Source organism: Heterodontus francisci, unplaced genomic scaffold (genome assembly GCF_036365525.1).
Source record: "Heterodontus francisci isolate sHetFra1 unplaced genomic scaffold, sHetFra1.hap1 HAP1_SCAFFOLD_99, whole genome shotgun sequence".
Classification (NCBI taxonomy): Eukaryota; Metazoa; Chordata; class Chondrichthyes; order Heterodontiformes; family Heterodontidae; genus Heterodontus; species Heterodontus francisci.
In genome coordinates, this window is record NW_027141580.1 from 5,734,503 (window position 1) to 5,753,139 (window position 18,637).

An 18,637-nucleotide genomic window follows, 5' to 3' on the forward strand; every position below is an offset into this window, starting at 1 on the left:
AGTGTATGTCTTTGTTACTGGGTGTCAGTGTGTGTCTTTGTTACTTGGTATAAGTGTGTGTCTGTGTTACTGGGTGTCAGTGTATGTCTTTGTTACTGGGTGTCCGTGTATGTCCTTGTTACTTTGTGTCAGTGTGTGTCTGTGTTACTGGGTGTCAGTGTGTGTCTTTGTTACTGTGTGTCAGTGTATGTCTTTGTTACTTGGTGTAAGTGTGTGTCTGTGTTACTGGGTGTCAGTGTATGTCTGTGTTAATGGGTGTAAGTGTATGTCTTTGTTACTGGGAGTCAGTGTGTGTCTTTGTTACTTGGTGTAAGTGTGTGTCTGTGTTACTGGGTGTCAGTGTATGTCTTTGTTACTTGTTGTAAGTGTGTGTCTGTGTTACTGGGTGTCGGTGTATGTCTGCGTTAATGGGTGTAAGTGTATGTCTTTGTTACTGAGTGTGTGTGTGCGTCTTTGTTACTTGGTGTAAGTGTGTGTCTGTGTTACTGGGTGTCAGTGTATGTCTTTGTTACTTGGTGTAAGTGCGTGTCTGTGTTACTGGGTGTCAGTGTATGTCTTTGTTACTTGGTGCAAGTGTGTGTCTGTGTTACTGGGTGTCAGTGTATGTCTTTGTTACTGGGTGTCAGTGTGTGTCTTTGTTGCTTGGTGTACGTGTGTGTCTGTGTTACTGGGTGTCAGTGTATGTCTTTGTTACTGGTTGTCAGTGTATGTCATTGTTACTTGGTGTCAGTGTGTGTCTGTGTTCCTGGGTGTCAGTGTGTGTCTTTGTTACTGTGTGTCAGTGCATGTCTTTGTTACTTGGTGTAAGTGTGTGTCTGTGTTACTGGGTGTCAGTGTGTGTCTTTGTTACTTGGTGTCAGTGCATGTCTTTGTTACTTGATGTAAGTGTATGTCTTTGTTACTGGGTGTCAGAGTGTGTCTTTGTTACTTGGTGTTAGTGTGTCTCTTTGTTACTGGGTGTCAGTGTATGTCTTTGTTATTTGGTGTCAGTGCATGTCTTTGTTACTTGGTATAAGTGTGTGTCTGTGTTACTGGGTGTCAGTGTATGTCTGTGTTACTTGGGGGAAGTGTGTGTCTTTGTTACTGGGTGTCATTGCATGTCTTTGTTATTTGGTGTCAGTGTATGTCTTTGTTACTTGGTGTAATTGTATGTCTTTGTTACTGCGTGTCAGTGTGTGTCTTTGTTACTCGGTGTAAGTGTGTGTCTGTGTTACTGGGCGTCAGTGTCTGTCTTTGTTACTTGGTGTAAGTGTATGTCTGTGTTACTGGGTTTCAGTGCATGTCTGTGTTACTGGGTGGAAGTGTATGTCTTTGTTACTTGGTGTAAGTGTGTGTCTGTATTACTGGGCGTCAGTGTCTGTCTTTGTTACTTGGTGTAAGTGTATGTCTTTGATACTGGGTGTCAGTGTATGTCTTTGTTACTTGGTGTAAGTGTGTGTCTGTGTTACTGTGTGTCAGTGTATGTCTTTGTTACTTGTTGTAAGTGTGTGTCTGTGTTACTGGGTGTCAGTGTATGTCTGTGTTAATGGGTGTAAGTGTATGTCTTTGTTACTGTGTGTCAGTGTGTGTCTTTGTAACGTGGTTTAAGTGTGTGTCTGTGTTACTGGGTGTCAGTGTATGTCTTTGTTACTTGGTGTAAGTGTGTGCCTGTGTTACTGTGTGTCTGTGTATGTCTTTGTTACTTGGTGTCAGTGCGTGTCTTTGTTACTTTGTGTCAGTGTGTGTCTGTGTTACTGGGTGTCAGTGTATGTCGTTGTTACTTGGTATAAGTGTGTGTCTGTGTTACTGGGCGTCAGTGTATGTCTTTGTTACTTGGTGTAATTGCGTGTCTGTGTTACTGGGTGTCAGTGTTTGTCTTTGTTAATTGGTGCAAGTGTGTGTCTGTGTTACTGGGTGTCAGTGTATGTCTTTGTTACTGGGTGTCAGTGTGTGTCTTTCTTACTTGGTGCAAGTGCGTGTCTGTGTTACTGGGTGTCAGTGTATGTCTTTGTTACTGGGTGTCAGTGTGTGTCTTTGTTACTTGGTGTAAGTGTGTGTCTGTGTTACTGGGTGTCAGTGTGTGTCTTTGTTACTTGGTGTAAGCGTGTGTCTTTGTTACTGGGTGTCAGTGTATGTCTTTGTTATTTGGTGTCAGTGTATGTCTTTGTTACTTGGTGTAAGTGTATGTCTTTGTTACTGCGTGTCAGTGTGTGTCTTTGTTACTTGGTGTAAGTGTGTGTCTGTGTTACTGGGTGTCAGTGTGTGTCTTTGTTAGTTGGTGTAAGTGTGTGTCTGTGTTACTGGGTGTCAGTGTATGTCTTTGTTACTTGGTGTAAGTGTGTGCCTGTGTTACTGTGTGTCAGTGTTTGTCTTTGTTACTTGGTGTAAGTGTATGTCTTTGTTACTTGGTGTCAGTGCGTGTCTTTGTTACTTTGTGTCAGTGTGTGTCTGTGTTACTTGTTGTCAGTGTATGTCGTTGTTACTTGGTGTAAGTGTGTGTCTGTGTTACTGGGTGTCAGTGTATGTCTTTGTTACTTGGTGTAAGTGCGTGTCTGTGTTACTGGGTGTCAGTGTATGTCTTTGTTACTTGGTGCAAGTGTGTGTCTGTGTTACTGGGTGTCAGTGTATGTCTTTGTTACTGGGTGTCAGTGTGTGTCTTTGTTACTTGGTATAAGTGTGTGTCTGTGTTACTGGGTGTCAGTGTATGTCTTTGTTACTGGGTGTCAGTGTATGTCCTTGTTACTTTGTGTCAGTGTGTGTCTGTGTTACTGGGTGTCAGTGTGTGTCTTTGTTACTGTGTGTCAGTGTATGTCTTTGTTACTTGGTGTAAGTGTGTGTCTGTGTTACTGGGTGTCAGTGTATGTCTTTGTTAATGGGTGTAAGTGTATGTCTTTGTTACTGGGAGTCAGTGTGTGTCTTTGTTACTTGGTGTAAGTGTGTGTCTGTGTTACTGGGTGTCAGTGTATGTCTTTGTTACTTGTTGTAAGTGTGTGTCTGTGTTACTGGGTGTCGGTGTATGTCTGCGTTAATGGGTGTAAGTGTATGTCTTTGTTACTGAGTGTGTGTGTGCGTCTTTGTTACTTGGTGTAAGTGTGTGTCTGTGTTACTGGGTGTCAGTGTATGTCTTTGTTACTTGGTGTAAGTGTGTGCCTGTGTTACTGTGTGTCAGTGTATGTCGTTGTTACTTGGTGTAAGTGTGTGTCTGTGTTACTGGGTGTCAGTGTATGTCTTTGTTACTTGGTGTAAGTGCGTGTCTGTGTTACTGGGTGTCAGTGTATGTCTTTGTTACTTGGTGCAAGTGTGTGTCTGTGTTACTGGGTGTCAGTGTATGTCTTTGTTACTGGGTGTCAGTGTGTGTCTTTGTTACTTGGTGTAAGTGTGTGTCTGTGTTACTGGGTGTCAGTGTATGTCTTTGTTACTGGGTGTCAGTGTATGTCCTTGTTACTTGGTGTCAGTGTGTGTCTGTGTTCCTGGGTGTCAGTGTGTGTCTTTGTTACTGTGTGTCAGTGCATGTCTTTGTTACTTGGTGTAAGTGTGTGTCTGTGTTACTGGGTGTCAGTGTGTGTCTTTGTTACTTGGTGTCAGTGCATGTCTTTGTTACTTGATGTAAGTGTATGTCTTTGTTACTGGGTGTCAGTGTGTGTCTTTGTTACTTGGTGTTAGTGTGTCTCTTTGTTACTGGGTGTCAGTGTATGTCTTTGTTATTTGGTGTCAGTGCATGTCTTTGTTACTTGGTGTAAGTGTGTGTCTGTGTTACTGGGTGTCAGTGTATGTCTGTGTTACTTGGGGGAAGTGTGTGTCTTTGTTACTGGGTGTCAGTGCATGACTTTGTTATTTGGTGTCAGTGTATGTCTTTGTTACTTGGTGTAATTGTATGTCTTTGTTACTGCGTGTCAGTGTGTGTCTTTGTTACTCGGTGTAAGTGTGTGTCTGTGTTACTGGGCGTCAGTGTCTGTCTTTGTTACTTGGTGTAAGTGTATGTCTGTGTTACTGGGTTTCAGTGCATGTCTGTGTTACTGGGTGGAAGTGTATGTCTTTGTTACTTGGTGTAAGTGTGTGTCTGTATTACTGGGCATCAGTGTCTGTCTTTGTTACTTGGTGTAAGTGTATGTCTTTGATACTGGCTTTCAGTGTATGTCTTTGTTACTTGGTGTAAGTGTGTGTCTGTGTTACTGGGTGTCAGTGTATGTCTTTGTTACTTGTTGTAAGTGTGTGTCTGTGTTACTGGGTGTCAGTGTATGTCTGTGTTAATGGGTGTAAGTGTATGTCTTTGTTACTGTGTGTCAGTGTGTGTCTTTGTAACGTGGTTTAAGTGTGTGTCTGTGTTACTGGGTGTCAGTGTATGTCTTTGTTACTTGGTGTAAGTGTGTGCCTGTGTTACTGTGTGTCTGTGTATGTCTTTGTTACTTGGTGTCAGTGCGTGTCTTTGTTACTTTGTGTCAGTGTGTGTCTGTGTTACTGGGTGTCAGTGTATGTCGTTGTTACTTGGTATAAGTGTGTGTCTGTGTTACTGGGTGTCAGTGTATGTCTTTGTTACTTGGTGTAATTGCGTGTCTGTGTTACTGGGTGTCAGTGTATGTCTTTGTTAATTGGTGCAAGTGTGTGTCTGTGTTACTGGGTGTCAGTGTATGTCTTTGTTACTGGGTGTCAGTGTGTGTCTTTCTTATTTGGTGCAAGTGCGTGTCTGTGTTACTGGGTGTCAGTGTATGTCTTTGTTACTGGGTGTCAGTGTGTGTCTTTGTTACTTGGTGTAAGTGTGTGTCTGTGTTACTGGGTGTCAGTGTGTGTCTTTGTTACTTGGTGTAAGCGTGTGTCTTTGATACTGGGTGTCAGTGTATGTCTTTGTTATTTGGTGTCAGTGTATGTCTTTGTTACTTGGTGTAAGTGTATGTCTTTGTTACTGCGTGTCAGTGTGTGTCTTTGTTACTTGGTGTAAGTGTGTGTCTGTGTTACTGGGCGTCAGTGTCTGTCTTTGTTACTTGGTGTAAGTGTATGTCTGTGTTACTGGGTGTCAGTGCATGTCTGTGTTACTGGGTGGAAGTGTATGTCTTTGTTACTTGGTGTAAGTGTTTGTCTGTGTTACTGGGCGTCAGTGTCTGTCTTTGTTACTTGGTGTAAGTTTATGTCTTTGATACTGGGTGTCAGTGCGTGTCTTTGTTACTTGGTGTCATTGTTTGTCTGTGTTACTGGGTGTCAGTGTATGTCTTTGTTACTTGGTGTAAGTGTGTGTCTGTGTTACTGGGTGTCAGTGTATGTCTTTGTTACTTGGTGTAAGTCTATGTCTTTGTTACTTGCTGTCAGTGCGTGTCTTTGTTACTTTGTGTCAGTGTGTGTCTGTGTTACTGGGTGTCAGTGTATGTCTTTGTTACTTGGTGTAAGTGTGTGTCTGTGTTACTGGGTGTCAGTGTATGTCTTTGTTACTTGGTGTAAGTCTATGTCTTTGTTAGTTGCTGTCAGTGCGTGTCTTTGTTACTTTGTGTCAGTGTGTGTCTGTGTTACTGGGTGTCAGTGTATGTCGTTGTTACTTGGTGTAAGTGTGTGTCTGTGTTACTGGGTGTCAGTGTGTGTCTTTGTTACTTGGTGTCAGTGCATGTCTTTGTTACTTGATGTAAGTGTATGTCTTTGTTACTGGGTGTCAGTGTGTGTCTTTGTTACTTGGTGTTAGTGTGTCTCTTTGTTACTGGGTGTCAGTGTATGTCTTTGTTATTTGGTGTCAGTGCATGTCTTTGTTACTTGGTGTAAGTGTGTGTCTGTGTTACTGGGTGTCAGTGTATGTCTGTGTTACTTGGGGGAAGTGTGTGTCTTTGTTACTGGGTGTCAGTGCATGACTTTGTTATTTGGTGTCAGTGTATGTCTTTGTTACTTGGTGTAATTGTATGTCTTTGTTACTGCGTGTCAGTGTGTGTCTTTGTTACTCGGTGTAAGTGTGTGTCTGTGTTACTGGGCGTCAGTGTCTGTCTTTGTTACTTGGTGTAAGTGTATGTCTGTGTTACTGGGTTTCAGTGCATGTCTGTGTTACTGGGTGGAAGTGTATGTCTTTGTTACTTGGTGTAAGTGTGTGTCTGTATTACTGGGCATCAGTGTCTGTCTTTGTTACTTGGTGTAAGTGTATGTCTTTGATACTGGCTTTCAGTGTATGTCTTTGTTACTTGGTGTAAGTGTGTGTCTGTGTTACTGGGTGTCAGTGTATGTCTTTGTTACTTGTTGTAAGTGTGTGTCTGTGTTACTGGGTGTCAGTGTATGTCTGTGTTAATGGGTGTAAGTGTATGTCTTTGTTACTGTGTGTCAGTGTGTGTCTTTGTAACGTGGTTTAAGTGTGTGTCTGTGTTACTGGGTGTCAGTGTATGTCTTTGTTACTTGGTGTAAGTGTGTGCCTGTGTTACTGTGTGTCTGTGTATGTCTTTGTTACTTGGTGTCAGTGCGTGTCTTTGTTACTTTGTGTCAGTGTGTGTCTGTGTTACTGGGTGTCAGTGTATGTCGTTGTTACTTGGTATAAGTGTGTGTCTGTGTTACTGGGTGTCAGTGTATGTCTTTGTTACTTGGTGTAATTGCGTGTCTGTGTTACTGGGTGTCAGTGTATGTCTTTGTTAATTGGTGCAAGTGTGTGTCTGTGTTACTGGGTGTCAGTGTATGTCTTTGTTACTGGGTGTCAGTGTGTGTCTTTCTTATTTGGTGCAAGTGCGTGTCTGTGTTACTGGGTGTCAGTGTATGTCTTTGTTACTGGGTGTCAGTGTGTGTCTTTGTTACTTGGTGTAAGTGTGTGTCTGTGTTACTGGGTGTCAGTGTGTGTCTTTGTTACTTGGTGTAAGCGTGTGTCTTTGATACTGGGTGTCAGTGTATGTCTTTGTTATTTGGTGTCAGTGTATGTCTTTGTTACTTGGTGTAAGTGTATGTCTTTGTTACTGCGTGTCAGTGTGTGTCTTTGTTACTTGGTGTAAGTGTGTGTCTGTGTTACTGGGCGTCAGTGTCTGTCTTTGTTACTTGGTGTAAGTGTATGTCTGTGTTACTGGGTGTCAGTGCATGTCTGTGTTACTGGGTGGAAGTGTATGTCTTTGTTACTTGGTGTAAGTGTTTGTCTGTGTTACTGGGCGTCAGTGTCTGTCTTTGTTACTTGGTGTAAGTTTATGTCTTTGATACTGGGTGTCAGTGCGTGTCTTTGTTACTTGGTGTCATTGTTTGTCTGTGTTACTGGGTGTCAGTGTATGTCTTTGTTACTTGGTGTAAGTGTGTGTCTGTGTTACTGGGTGTCAGTGTATGTCTTTGTTACTTGGTGTAAGTCTATGTCTTTGTTACTTGCTGTCAGTGCGTGTCTTTGTTACTTTGTGTCAGTGTGTGTCTGTGTTACTGGGTGTCAGTGTATGTCTTTGTTACTTGGTGTAAGTGTGTGTCTGTGTTACTGGGTGTCAGTGTATGTCTTTGTTACTTGGTGTAAGTCTATGTCTTTGTTAGTTGCTGTCAGTGCGTGTCTTTGTTACTTTGTGTCAGTGTGTGTCTGTGTTACTGGGTGTCAGTGTATGTCGTTGTTACTTGGTGTAAGTGTGTGTCTGTATTACTGGGTGTCAGTGTATGTCTTTGTTACTTGGTGTAAGTGCGTGTCTGTGTTACTGGGTGTCAGAGTATGTCTTTGTTACTTGGTGCAAGTTTGTGTCTGTGTTACTGGGTGTCAGTGTATGACTTTGTTACTGGGTGTCAGTGTATGTCTTTGATACTGGTTGTCAGTGTATGTCTTTGTTACTTGGTGTCAGTGCGTGTCTTTGCTACTTGGTGTCAGTGTGTGTCTGTGTTACTGGGTGTCAGTGTATGTCTTTGTTACTTGGTGTAAGTGTGTGTCTGTGTTACTGGATGTCAGTGTATGTCTTTGTTACTTGGTGTAAGTGTGTGTCTGTGTTACTGGGTGTCAGTGTCTGTCTTTGTTACTTGGTGCAAGTGTGTGTCTGTGTTACTGGGTGTCAGTGTATGTCTTTGTTACTGGGTGTCAGTGTATGTCTTTGTTACTTGGTGTAAGTGTGTGTCTGTGTTACTGTGTGTCAGTGTATGTCTTTGTTACTTGGTGTAAGTGTGTGTCTGTGTTACTGGCTGTCAGTGTCTGTCTTTGTTACTTGTTGCAAGTTTGTGTCTGTGTTACTGGGTGTCAGTGTATGTCTTTGTTACTTGGTGCAAGTGTATGTCTTTGTTACTGGGTGTCAGTGTATGTCTTTGTTTCATGGTGTATGTGTGTGTCTGTGTTACTGGGTGTCAGTGTATGTCTTTGTTACTTGGTGTCAGTGCATGTCTTTGTTACTTGGTGTAAGTGTGTGTCTGTGTTACTGGGTGTCAGTTTATGTCTGTGTTACTTGGGGGAAGTGTGTGTCTTTGTTACTGGGTGTCAGTGCATGTCTTTGATATTTGGTGTCAGTGTATGTCTTTGTTACTTGGTGTAATTGTATGTCTTTGTTAGTGCGTGTCAGTGTGTGTCTTTGCTACTTGGTGTCAGTGTGTGTCTGTGTTACTGGGTGTCAGTGTATGTCTTTGTTACTTGGTGTAAGTGTGTGTCTGTGTTACTGGATGTCAGTGTATGTCTTTGTTACTTGGTGTAAGTGTGTGTCTGTGTTACTGGGTGTCAGTGTCTGTCTTTGTTACTTGGTGCAAGTGTGTGTCTGTGTTACTGGGTGTCAGTGTATGTCTTTGTTACTGGGTGTCAGTGTATGTCTTTGTTACTTGGTGTAAGTGTGTGTCTGTGTTACTGTGTGTCAGTGTATGTCTTTGTTACTTGGTGTAAGTGTGGGTCTGTGTTACTGGGTGTCAGTGTCTGTCTTTGTTACTTGTTGCAAGTTTGTGTCTGTGTTACTGGGTGTCAGTGTATGTCTTTGTTACTTGGTGCAAGTGTATGTCTTTGTTACTGGGTGTCAGTGTATGTCTTTGTTTCATGGTGTATGTGTGTGTCTGTGTTACTGGGTGTCAGTGTATGTCTTTGTTACTTGGTGTCAGTGCATGTCTTTGTTACTTGGTGTAAGTGTGTGTCTGTGTTACTGGGTGTCAGTTTATGTCTGTGTTACTTGGGGGAAGTGTGTGTCTTTGTTACTGGGTGTCAGTGCATGTCTTTGTTATTTGGTGTCAGTGTATGTCTTTGTTACTTGGTGTAATTGTATGTCTTTGTTAGTGCGTGTCAGTGTGTGTCTTTGTTACTTGGTGTAAGTGTGTGTCTGTGTTACTGGGCGTCAGTGTCTGTCTTTGTTACTTGGTGCAAGTGTATGTCTGTGTTACTGGGTGTCAGTGCATGTCTGTGTTACTGGGTGGAAGTGTATGTCTTTGTTACTTGGTGTAAGTGTGTATCTGTATTACTGGGTGTCAGTGTATGTCTTTGTTACTTGGTGTAAGTGTGTGTCTGTGTTACTGGGTGTCAGTGTATGTCTGTGTTAATGGGTGTAAGTGTATGACTTTGTTACTGTGTGTCAGTGTGTGTCTTTGATTCGTGGTGTAAGTGTGTGTCTGTGTTACTGGGTGTCAGTGTATGTCTTTGTTACTTGGTGTAAGTGTGTGCCTGTGTTACTGTGTGTCAGTGTATGTCTTTGTTACTTGGTGTAAGTGTATGTCTTTGTTACTTGGTGTCAGTGCGTGTCTTTGTTACTTTGTGTCAGTGTGTGTCTGTGTTACTGGGTGTCAGTATATGTCGTTGTTACTTGGTGTAAGTGTGTGTCTGTGTTACTGGGTGTCAGTGTCTGTCTTTGTTACTTGTTGCAAGTTTGTGTCTGTGTTACTGGGTGTCAGTGTATGTCTTTGTTACTTGGTGCAAGTGTATGTCTTTGTTACTGGGTGTCAGTGTATGTCTTTGTTTCATGGTGTATGTGTGTGTCTGTGTTACTGGGTGTCAGTGTATGTCTTTGTTATTTGGTGTCAGTGCATGTCTTTGTTACTTGGTGTAAGTGTGTGTCTGTGTTACTGGGTGTCAGTGTATGTCTGTGTTACTTGGGGGAAGTGTGTGTCTTTGTTACTGGGTGTCAGTGCATGTCTTTGTTATTTGGTGTCAGTGTATGTCTTTGTTACTTGGTGTAATTGTATGTCTTTGTTAGTGCGTGTCAGTGTGTGTCTTTGTTACTTGGTGTAAGTGTGTGTCTGTGTTACTGGGCGTCAGTGTCTGTCTTTGTTACTTGGTGCAAGTTTATGTCTGTGTTACTGGGTGTCAGTTCATGTCTGTGTTACTGGGTGGAAGTGTATGTCTTTGTTACTTGGTGTAAGTGTGTGTCTGTGTTACTGGGTGTCAGTGTATGTCTTTGTTACTTGTTGTAAGTGTGTGTCTGTGTTACTGGGTGTCAGTGTATGTCTGTGTTAATGGGTGTAAGTGTATGTCTTTGTTACTGTGTGTCAGTGTGTGTCTTTGATTCGTGGTGTAAGTGTGTGTCTGTGTTACTGGGTGTCAGTGTATGTATTTGTTACTTGGTGTAAGTGTGTGCCTGTGTTACTGTGTGTCAGTGTATGTCTTTGTTACTTGGTGTAAGTGTATGTCTTTGTTACTTGGTGTCAGTGCGTGTCTTTGTTACTTTGTGTCAGTGTGTGTCTGTGTTACTGGGTGTCAGTATATGTCGTTGTTACTTGGTATCAGTGTGTGTCTGTGTTACTGGGTGTCAGTGTATGTCTTTGTTACTTGGTGTAATTGCGTGTCTGTGTTACTGGGTGTCAGTGTATGTCTTTGTTAATTTGTGCAAGTGTGTGTCTGTGTTACTGGGTGTCAGTGTATGTCTTTGTTACTGGGTGTCAGTGTGTGTCTTTCTTACTTGGTGCAAGTGTGTGTCTGTGTTACTGGGTGTCAGTGTATGTCTTTGTTACTGGGTGTCAGTGTGTGTCTTTGTTACTTGGTGTAAGTGTGTGTCTGTGTTACTGGGTGTCAGTGTATGTCTTTGTTACTGGGTGTCAGTGTGTGTCTTTGTTACTTGGTGTAAGCGTGTGTCTTTGTTACTGGGTGTCAGTGTATGTCTTTGTTATTTGGTGTCAGTGTATGTCTTTGTAACTTGGTGTCAGTGTATGTCTTTGTTACTGCGTGTCAGTGTGTGTCTTTGTTACTTGGTGTAAGTGTGTGTCTGTGTTACTGGTCGTCAGTGTCTGTCTTTGTTACTTGGTGTAAGTGTATGTCTGTGATACTGGGTGTCACTGCATGTCTGTGTTACTGGGTGGAAGTGTATGTCTTTGTTACTTGGTGTAAGTGTTTGTCTGTGTTACTGGGCGTCAGTGTATGTCTTTGTTATTTGGTGTCAGTGCATGTCTTTGTTACTTGGTGTAAGTGTGTGTCTGTGTTACTGGGTGTCAGTGTATGTCTGTGTTACTTGGGGGAAGAGTGTGTCTTTGTTACTGGGTGTCAGTGCATGTCTTTGTTATTTGGTGTCAGTGTATGTCTTTGTTACTTGGTGTAATTGTATGTCTTTGTTAGTGCGTGTCAGTGTGTGTCTTTGTTACTTGGTGTAAGTGTGTGTCTGTGTTACTGGGCGTCAGTGTCTGTCTTTGTTACTTGGTGCAAGTGTATGTCTGTGTTACTAGGTGTCAGTGCATGTCTGTGTTACTGGGTGGAAGTGTATGCCTTTGTTACTTGGTGTAAGTGTGTGACTGTATTACTGGGCGTCAGTGTCTGTCTTTGTTACATGGTGTAAGTGTATGTCTTTGATACTGGGTGTTAGTGCGTGTCTTTGTTACTTGGTGTCAGTGTTTGTCTGTGTTACTGGGTGTCAGTGTATGTCTTTGTTACTTGGTGTAAGTGTGTGTCTGTGTTACTGGGTGTCAGTGTATGTCTTTGTTACTTGTTGTAAGTGTGTGTCTGTGTTACTGGGTGTCAGTGTATGTCTGTGTTAATGGGTGTAAGTGTATGTCTTTGTTACTGTGTGTCAGTGTGTGTCTTTGTTTCGTGGTGTAAGTGTGTGTCTGTGTTACTGGGTGTCAGTGTATGTCTTTGTTACTTGGTGTAAGTGTGTGCCTGTGTTACTGTGTGTCAGTGTATGTCTTTGTTACTTGGTGTAAGTGTATGTCTTTGTTACTTGGTGTCAGTGCGTGTCTTTGTTACTTTGTGTCAGTGTGTGTCTGTGTTACTGGGTGTCAGTATATGTCGTTGTTACTTGGTATAAGTGTGTGTCTGTGTTACTGGGTGTCAGTGTATGTCTTTGTTACTTGGTGTAATTGCGTGTCTGTGTTACTGGGTGTCAGTGTATGTCTTTGTTAATTTGTGCAAGTGTGTGTCTGTGTTACTGGGTGTCAATGTATGTCTTTGTTACTGGGTGTCAGTGTGTGTCTTTCTTAATTGGTGCAAGTGTGTGTCTGTGTTACTGGGTGTCAGTGTATGTCTTTGTTACTGGTGTCAGTGTGTGTCTTTGTTACTTGGTGTAAGTGTGTGTCTGTGTTACTGGGTGTCAGTGTATGTCTTTGTTACTGGGTGTCAGTGTGTGTCTTTGTTACTTGGTGTAAGCGTGTGTCTTTGTTACTGGGTGTCAGTGTATGTCTTTGTTATTTGGTGTCAGTGTATGTCTTTGTAACTTGGTGTCAGTGTATGTCTGTGTTACTGCGTGTCAGTGTGTGTCTTTGTTACTTAGTGTAAGTGTGTGTCTGTGTTACTGGGCGTCAGTGTCTGTCTTTGTTACTTGGTGTAAGTGTATGTCTGTGATACTGGGTGTCACTGCATGTCTGTGTTACTGGGTGGAAGTGTATGTCTTTGTTACTTGGTGTAAGTGTTTGTCTGTGTTACTGGGCGTCAGTGTCTGTCTTTGTTACTTGGTGTAAGTTTATGTCTTTGATACTGGGTGTCAGTGCGTGTCTTTGTTACTTGGTGTCAGTGTTTGTCTGTGTTACTGGGTGTCAGTGTATGTCTTTGTTACTTGTTGCAAGTGTGTGTCTGTGTTACTGGGTGTCAGTGTATGTCTTTGTTACTTGGTGTAAGTGTATGTCTTTGTTACTTGCTGTCAGTGCGTGTCTTTGTTACTTTGTGTCAGTGTGTGTCTGTGTTACTGGGTGTCAGTGTATGTCGTTGTTACTTGGTGTAGGTGTGTGTCTCTATTACTGGGTGTCAGTGTATGTCTTTGTTACTTGGTGTAAGTGCGTGTCTGTGTTACTGGGTGTCAGAGTATGTCTTTGTTACTTGGGGCAAGTGTGGGTCTGTGTTACTGGGTGTCAGTGTATGACTTTGTTACTGGGTGTCAGTGTGTGTCTTTGTTACTTGGTGTAAGTGTGTGTCTGTGTTACTGGGTGTCAGTGTATGTCTTTGTTACTGGGTGTCAGTGCATGTCTTTGATACTGGTTGTCAGTGTATGTCTTTGTTACTTGGTGTCAGTGCGTGTTTTTGCTACTTGGTGTCAGTGTGTGTCTGTGTTACTGGGTGTCAGTGTAGGTCTTTGTTACTTGGTGTAAGTGTGTGTCTGTGTTACTGGATGTCAGTGTATGTCTTTGTTACTTGGTGTAAGTGTTTGTCTGTGTTACTGGGTGTCAGTGTCTGTCTTTGTTACTTGGTGCAAATGTGTGTCTGTGTTACTGGGTGTCAGTGTATGTCTTTGTTACTGGGTGTCAGTGTATGTCTTTGTTACTTGGTGTAAGTGTGTGTCTGTGTTACTGTGTGTCAGTGTATGTCTTTGTTACTTGGTGTAAGTGTGTGTCTGTGTTACTGGGTGTCAGTGCCTGTCTTTGTTACTTGTTGCAAATGTGTGTCAGAGTTACTGGGTATCAGTGTATGTCTTTGTTACTGGGTGTCAGTGTCTGTCTTTGTTACTTGGTGCAAGTGTGTGTCTGTGTTACTGGGTGTCAGTGTATGTCTTTGTTACTGGGTGTCAGTGTGTGTCTTTCTTACTTGGTGCAAGTGTGTGTCTGTGTTACTGGGTGTCAGTGTATGTCTTTGTTACTGGGTGTCAGTGTGTGTCTTTGTTACTTGGTGTAAGTGTGTGTCTGTGTTACTGGGTGTCAGTGTATGTCTTTGTTACTGGGTGTCAGTGTGTGTCTTTGTTACTTGGTGTAAGCGTGTGTCTTTGTTACTGGGTGTCAGTGTATGTCTTTGTTATTTGGTGTCAGTGTATGTCTTTGTAACTTGGTGTCAGTGTATGTCTTTGTTACTGCGTGTCAGTGTGTGTCTTTGTTACTTGGTGTAAGTGTGTGTCTGTGTTACTGGTCGTCAGTGTCTGTCTTTGTTACTTGGTGTAAGTGTATGTCTGTGATACTGGGTGTCACTGCATGTCTGTGTTACTGGGTGGAAGTGTATGTCTTTGTTACTTGGTGTAAGTGTTTGTCTGTGTTACTGGGCGTCAGTGTATGTCTTTGTTATTTGGTGTCAGTGCATGTCTTTGTTACTTGGTGTAAGTGTGTGTCTGTGTTACTGGGTGTCAGTGTATGTCTGTGTTATTGGGGGAAGTGTGTGTCTTTGTTACTGGGTGTCAGTGCATGTCTTTGTTATTTGGTATCAGTGTATGTCTTTGTTACTTGGTGTAATTGTATGTCTTTGTTAGTGCGTGTCAGTGTGTGTCTTTGTTACTTGGTGTAAGTGTGTGTCTGTGTTACTGGGCGTCAGTGTCTGTCTTTGTTACTTGGTGCAAGTGTATGTCTGTGTTACTGGGTGTCAGTGCATGTCTGTGTTACTGGGTGGAAGTGTATGTCTTTGTTACTTGGTGTAAGTGTGTGTCTGTATTACTGGGCGTCAGTGTCTGTCTTTGTTACTTGGTGTAAGTTTATGTCTTTGATACTGGGTGTTAGTGCGTGTCTTTGTTACTTGGTGTCAGTGTTTGTCTGTGTTACTGGGTGTCAGTGTATGTCTTTGTTACTTGGTGTAAGTGTGTGTCTGTGTTACTGGGTGTCAGTGTATGTCTTTGTTACTTGTTGTAAGTGTGTGTCTGTGTTACTGGGTGTCAGTGTATGTCTGTGTTAATGGGTGTAAGTGTATGTCTTTGTTACTGTGTGTCAGTGTGTGTCTTTGTTTCGTGGTGTAAGTGTGTGTCTGTGTTACTGGGTGTCAGTGTATGTCTTTGTTACTTGGTGTAAGTGTGTGCCTGTGTTACTGTGTGTCAGTGTATGTCTTTGTTACTTGGTGTAAGTGTATGTCTTTGTTACTGGGTGTCAGTGCGTGTCTTTGTTACTTTGTGTCAGTGTGTGTCTGTGTTACTGGGTGTCAGTATATGTCGTTGTTACTTGGTATAAGTGTGTGTCTGTGTTACTGGGTGTCAGTGTATGTCTTTGTTACTTGGTGTAATTGCGTGTCTGTGTTACTGGGTGTCAGTGTATGTCTTTGTTAATTTGTGCAAGTGTGTGTCTGTGTTACTGGGTGTCAGTGTATGTCTTTGTTACTGGGTGTCAGTGTGTGTCTTTCTTACTTGGTGCAAGTGTGTGTCTGTGTTACTGGGTGTCAGTGTATGTCTTTGTTACTGGGTGTCAGTGTGTGTCTTTGTTACTTGGTGTAAGTGTGTGTCTGTGTTACTGGGTGTCAGTGTATGTCTTTGTTACTGGGTGTCAGTGTGTGTCTTTGTTACTTGGTGTAAGCGTGTGTCTTTGTTACTGGGTGTCAGTGTATGTCTTTGTTATTTGGTGTCAGTGTATGTCTTTGTAACTTGGTGTCAGTGTATGTCTTTGTTACTGCGTGTCAGTGTGTGTCTTTGTTACTTGGTGTAAGTGTGTGTCTGTGTTACTGGGCGTCAGTGTCTGTCTTTGTTACTTGGTGTAAGTGTATGTCTGTGATACTGGGTGTCACTGCATGTCTGTGTTACTGGGCGTCAGTGTCTGTCTTTGTTACTTGGTGTAAGTTTATGTCTTTGATACTGGGTATCAGTGCGTGTCTTTGTTACTTGGTGTCAGTGTTTGTCTGTGTTACTGGGTGTCAGTGTATGTCTTTGTTACTTGTTGTAAGTGTGTGTCTGTGTTACTGGGTGTCAGTGTATGTCTTTGTTACTTGGTGTAAGTGTATGTCTTTGTTACTTGCTGTCAGTGCGTGTCTTTGTTACTTTGTGTCAGTGTGTGTCTGTGTTACTGGGTGTCAGTGTATGTCGTTGTTACTTGGTGTAGGTGTGTGTCTCTATTACTGGGTGTCAGTGTATGTCTTTGTTACTTGGTGTAAGTGCGTGTCTGTGTTACTGGGTGTCAGAGTATGTCTTTGTTACTTGGTGCAAGTGTGGGTCTGTGTTACTGGGTGTCAGTGTATGACTTTGTTACTGGGTGTCAGTGTGTGTCTTTGTTACTTGGTGTAAGTGTGTGTCTGTGTTACTGGGTGTCAGTGTATGTCTTTGTTACTTGGTGTAAGTGTGTGCCTGTGTTACTGTGTGTCAGTGTATGTCTTTGTTACTTGGTGTAAGTGTATGTCTTTGTTACTTGGTGTCAGTGCGTGTCTTTGTTACTTTGTGTCAGTGTGTGTCTGTGTTACTGGGTGTCAGTATATGTCGTTGTTACTTGGTATAAGTGTGTGTCTGTGTTACTTTGTGTCAGTGTATGTCTTTGTTACTTGGTGTAATTGCGTGTCTGTGTTACTGGGTGTCAGTGTATGTCTTTGTTAATTTGTGCAAGTGTGTGTCTGTGTTACTGGGTGTCAGTGTATGTCTTTGTTACTGGGTGTCAGTGTGTGTCTTTCTTACTTGGTGCAAGTGTGTGTCTGTGTTACTGGGTGTCAGTGTATGTCTTTGTTACTGGGTGTCAGTGTGTGTCTTTGTTACTTGGTGTAAGTGTGTGTCTGTGTTACTGGGTGTCAGTGTATGTCTTTGTTACTGGGTGTCAGTGTGTGTCTTTGTTACTTGGTGTAAGCGTGTGTCTTTGTTACTGGGTGTCAGTGTATGTCTTTGTTATTTGGTGTCAGTGTATGTCTTTGTAACTTGGTGTCAGTGTATGTCTTTGTTACTGCGTGTCAGTGTGTGTCTTTGTTACTTGGTGTAAGTGTGTGTCTGTGTTACTGGGCGTCAGTGTCTGTCTTTGTTACTTGGTGTAAGTGTATGTCTGTGATACTGGGTGTCACTGCATGTCTGTGTTACTGGGCGTCAGTGTCTGTCTTTGTTACTTGGTGTAAGTTTATGTCTTTGATACTGGGTATCAGTGCGTGTCTTTGTTACTTGGTGTCAGTGTTTGTCTGTGTTACTGGGTGTCAGTGTATGTCTTTGTTACTTGTTGTAAGTGTGTGTCTGTGTTACTGGGTGTCAGTGTATGTCTTTGTTACTTGGTGTAAGTGTATGTCTTTGTTACTTGCTGTCAGTGCGTGTCTTTGTTACTTTGTGTCAGTGTGTGTCTGTGTTACTGGGTGTCAGTGTATGTCGTTGTTACTTGGTGTAGGTGTGTGTCTCTATTACTGGGTGTCAGTGTATGTCTTTGTTACTTGGTGTAAGTGCGTGTCTGTGTTACTGGGTGTCAGAGTATGTCTTTGTTACTTGGTGCAAGTGTGGGTCTGTGTTACTGGGTGTCAGTGTATGACTTTGTTACTGGGTGTCAGTGTGTGTCTTTGTTACTTGGTGTAAGTGTGTGTCTGTGTTACTGGGTGTCAGTGTATGTCTTTGTTACTGGGTGTCAGTGCATGTCTTTGATACTGGTTGTCAGTGTATGTCTTTGTTACTTGGTGTCAGTGCGTGTCTTTGCTACTTGGTGTCAGTGTGTGTCTGTGTTACTGGGTGTCAGTGTATGTCTTTGTTACTTGGTGTAAGTGTGTGTCTGTGTTACTGGATGTCAGTGTATGTCTTTGTTACTTGGTGTAAGTGTTTGTCTGTGTTACTGGGTGTCAGTGTCTGTCTTTGTTACTTGGTGCAAGTGTGTGTCTGTGTTACTGGGTGTCAGTGTATGTCTTTGTTACTGGGTGTCAGTGTATGTCTTTGTTACTTGGTGTAAGTGTGTGTCTGTGTTACTGTGTGTCAGTGTATGTCTTTGTTACTTGGTGTAAGTGTGTGTCTGTGTTACTGGGTGTCAGTGTCTGTCTTTGTTACTTGTTGCAAGTGTATGTCTGAGTTACTGGGTGTCAGTGTATTTCTTTGTTACTGGGTGTCAGTGTCTGTCTTTGTTACTTGGTGCAAGTGTGTGTCTGTGTTACTGGGTGTCAGTGTATGTCTTTGTTACTTGGTGTAAGTGTGTGCCTGTGTTACTGTGTGTCAGTGTATGTCTTTGTTACTTGGTGTAAGTGTATGTCTTTGTTACTTGGTGTCAGTGCGTGTCTTTGTTAAGTTGTGTCTGTGTGTGTCTGTGTTACTGGGTGTCAGTGTATGTCGTTGTTACTTGGTGTAAGTGTGTGTCTGTGTTACTGGGTGTCAGTGTATGTCTTTGTTACTTGGTGTAAGTGCGTGTCTGTGTTACTGGGTGTCAGTGTATGTCTTTGTTACTTGGTGCAAGTGTGTGTCTGTGTTACTGGGTGTCAGTGTATGACTTTGTTACTGGGTGTCAGTGTGTGTCTTTGTTACTTGGTGTAAGTGTGTGTCTGTGTTCCTCGGTGTCAGTGTATGTCTTTGTTACTGGGTGTCAGTGTATGTCTTTGTTACTTGGTGTAAGTGCGTGTCTTTGCTACTTGGTGTAAGTGTGTGTCTGTGTTACTGGGTGTCAGTGTCTGTCTTTGTTACTTGGTGCAAGTGTGTGTCTGTGTTACTGGGTGTCAGTGTATGTCTTTGTTACTTGGTGCAAGTGTATATCTGTGTTACTGGGTGTCAGAGCATGTCTGTGTTGCTGGGTGGAAGTGTATGTCTTTGTTACTTGGTGTAAGTGTGTGTCTGTATTACTGGGC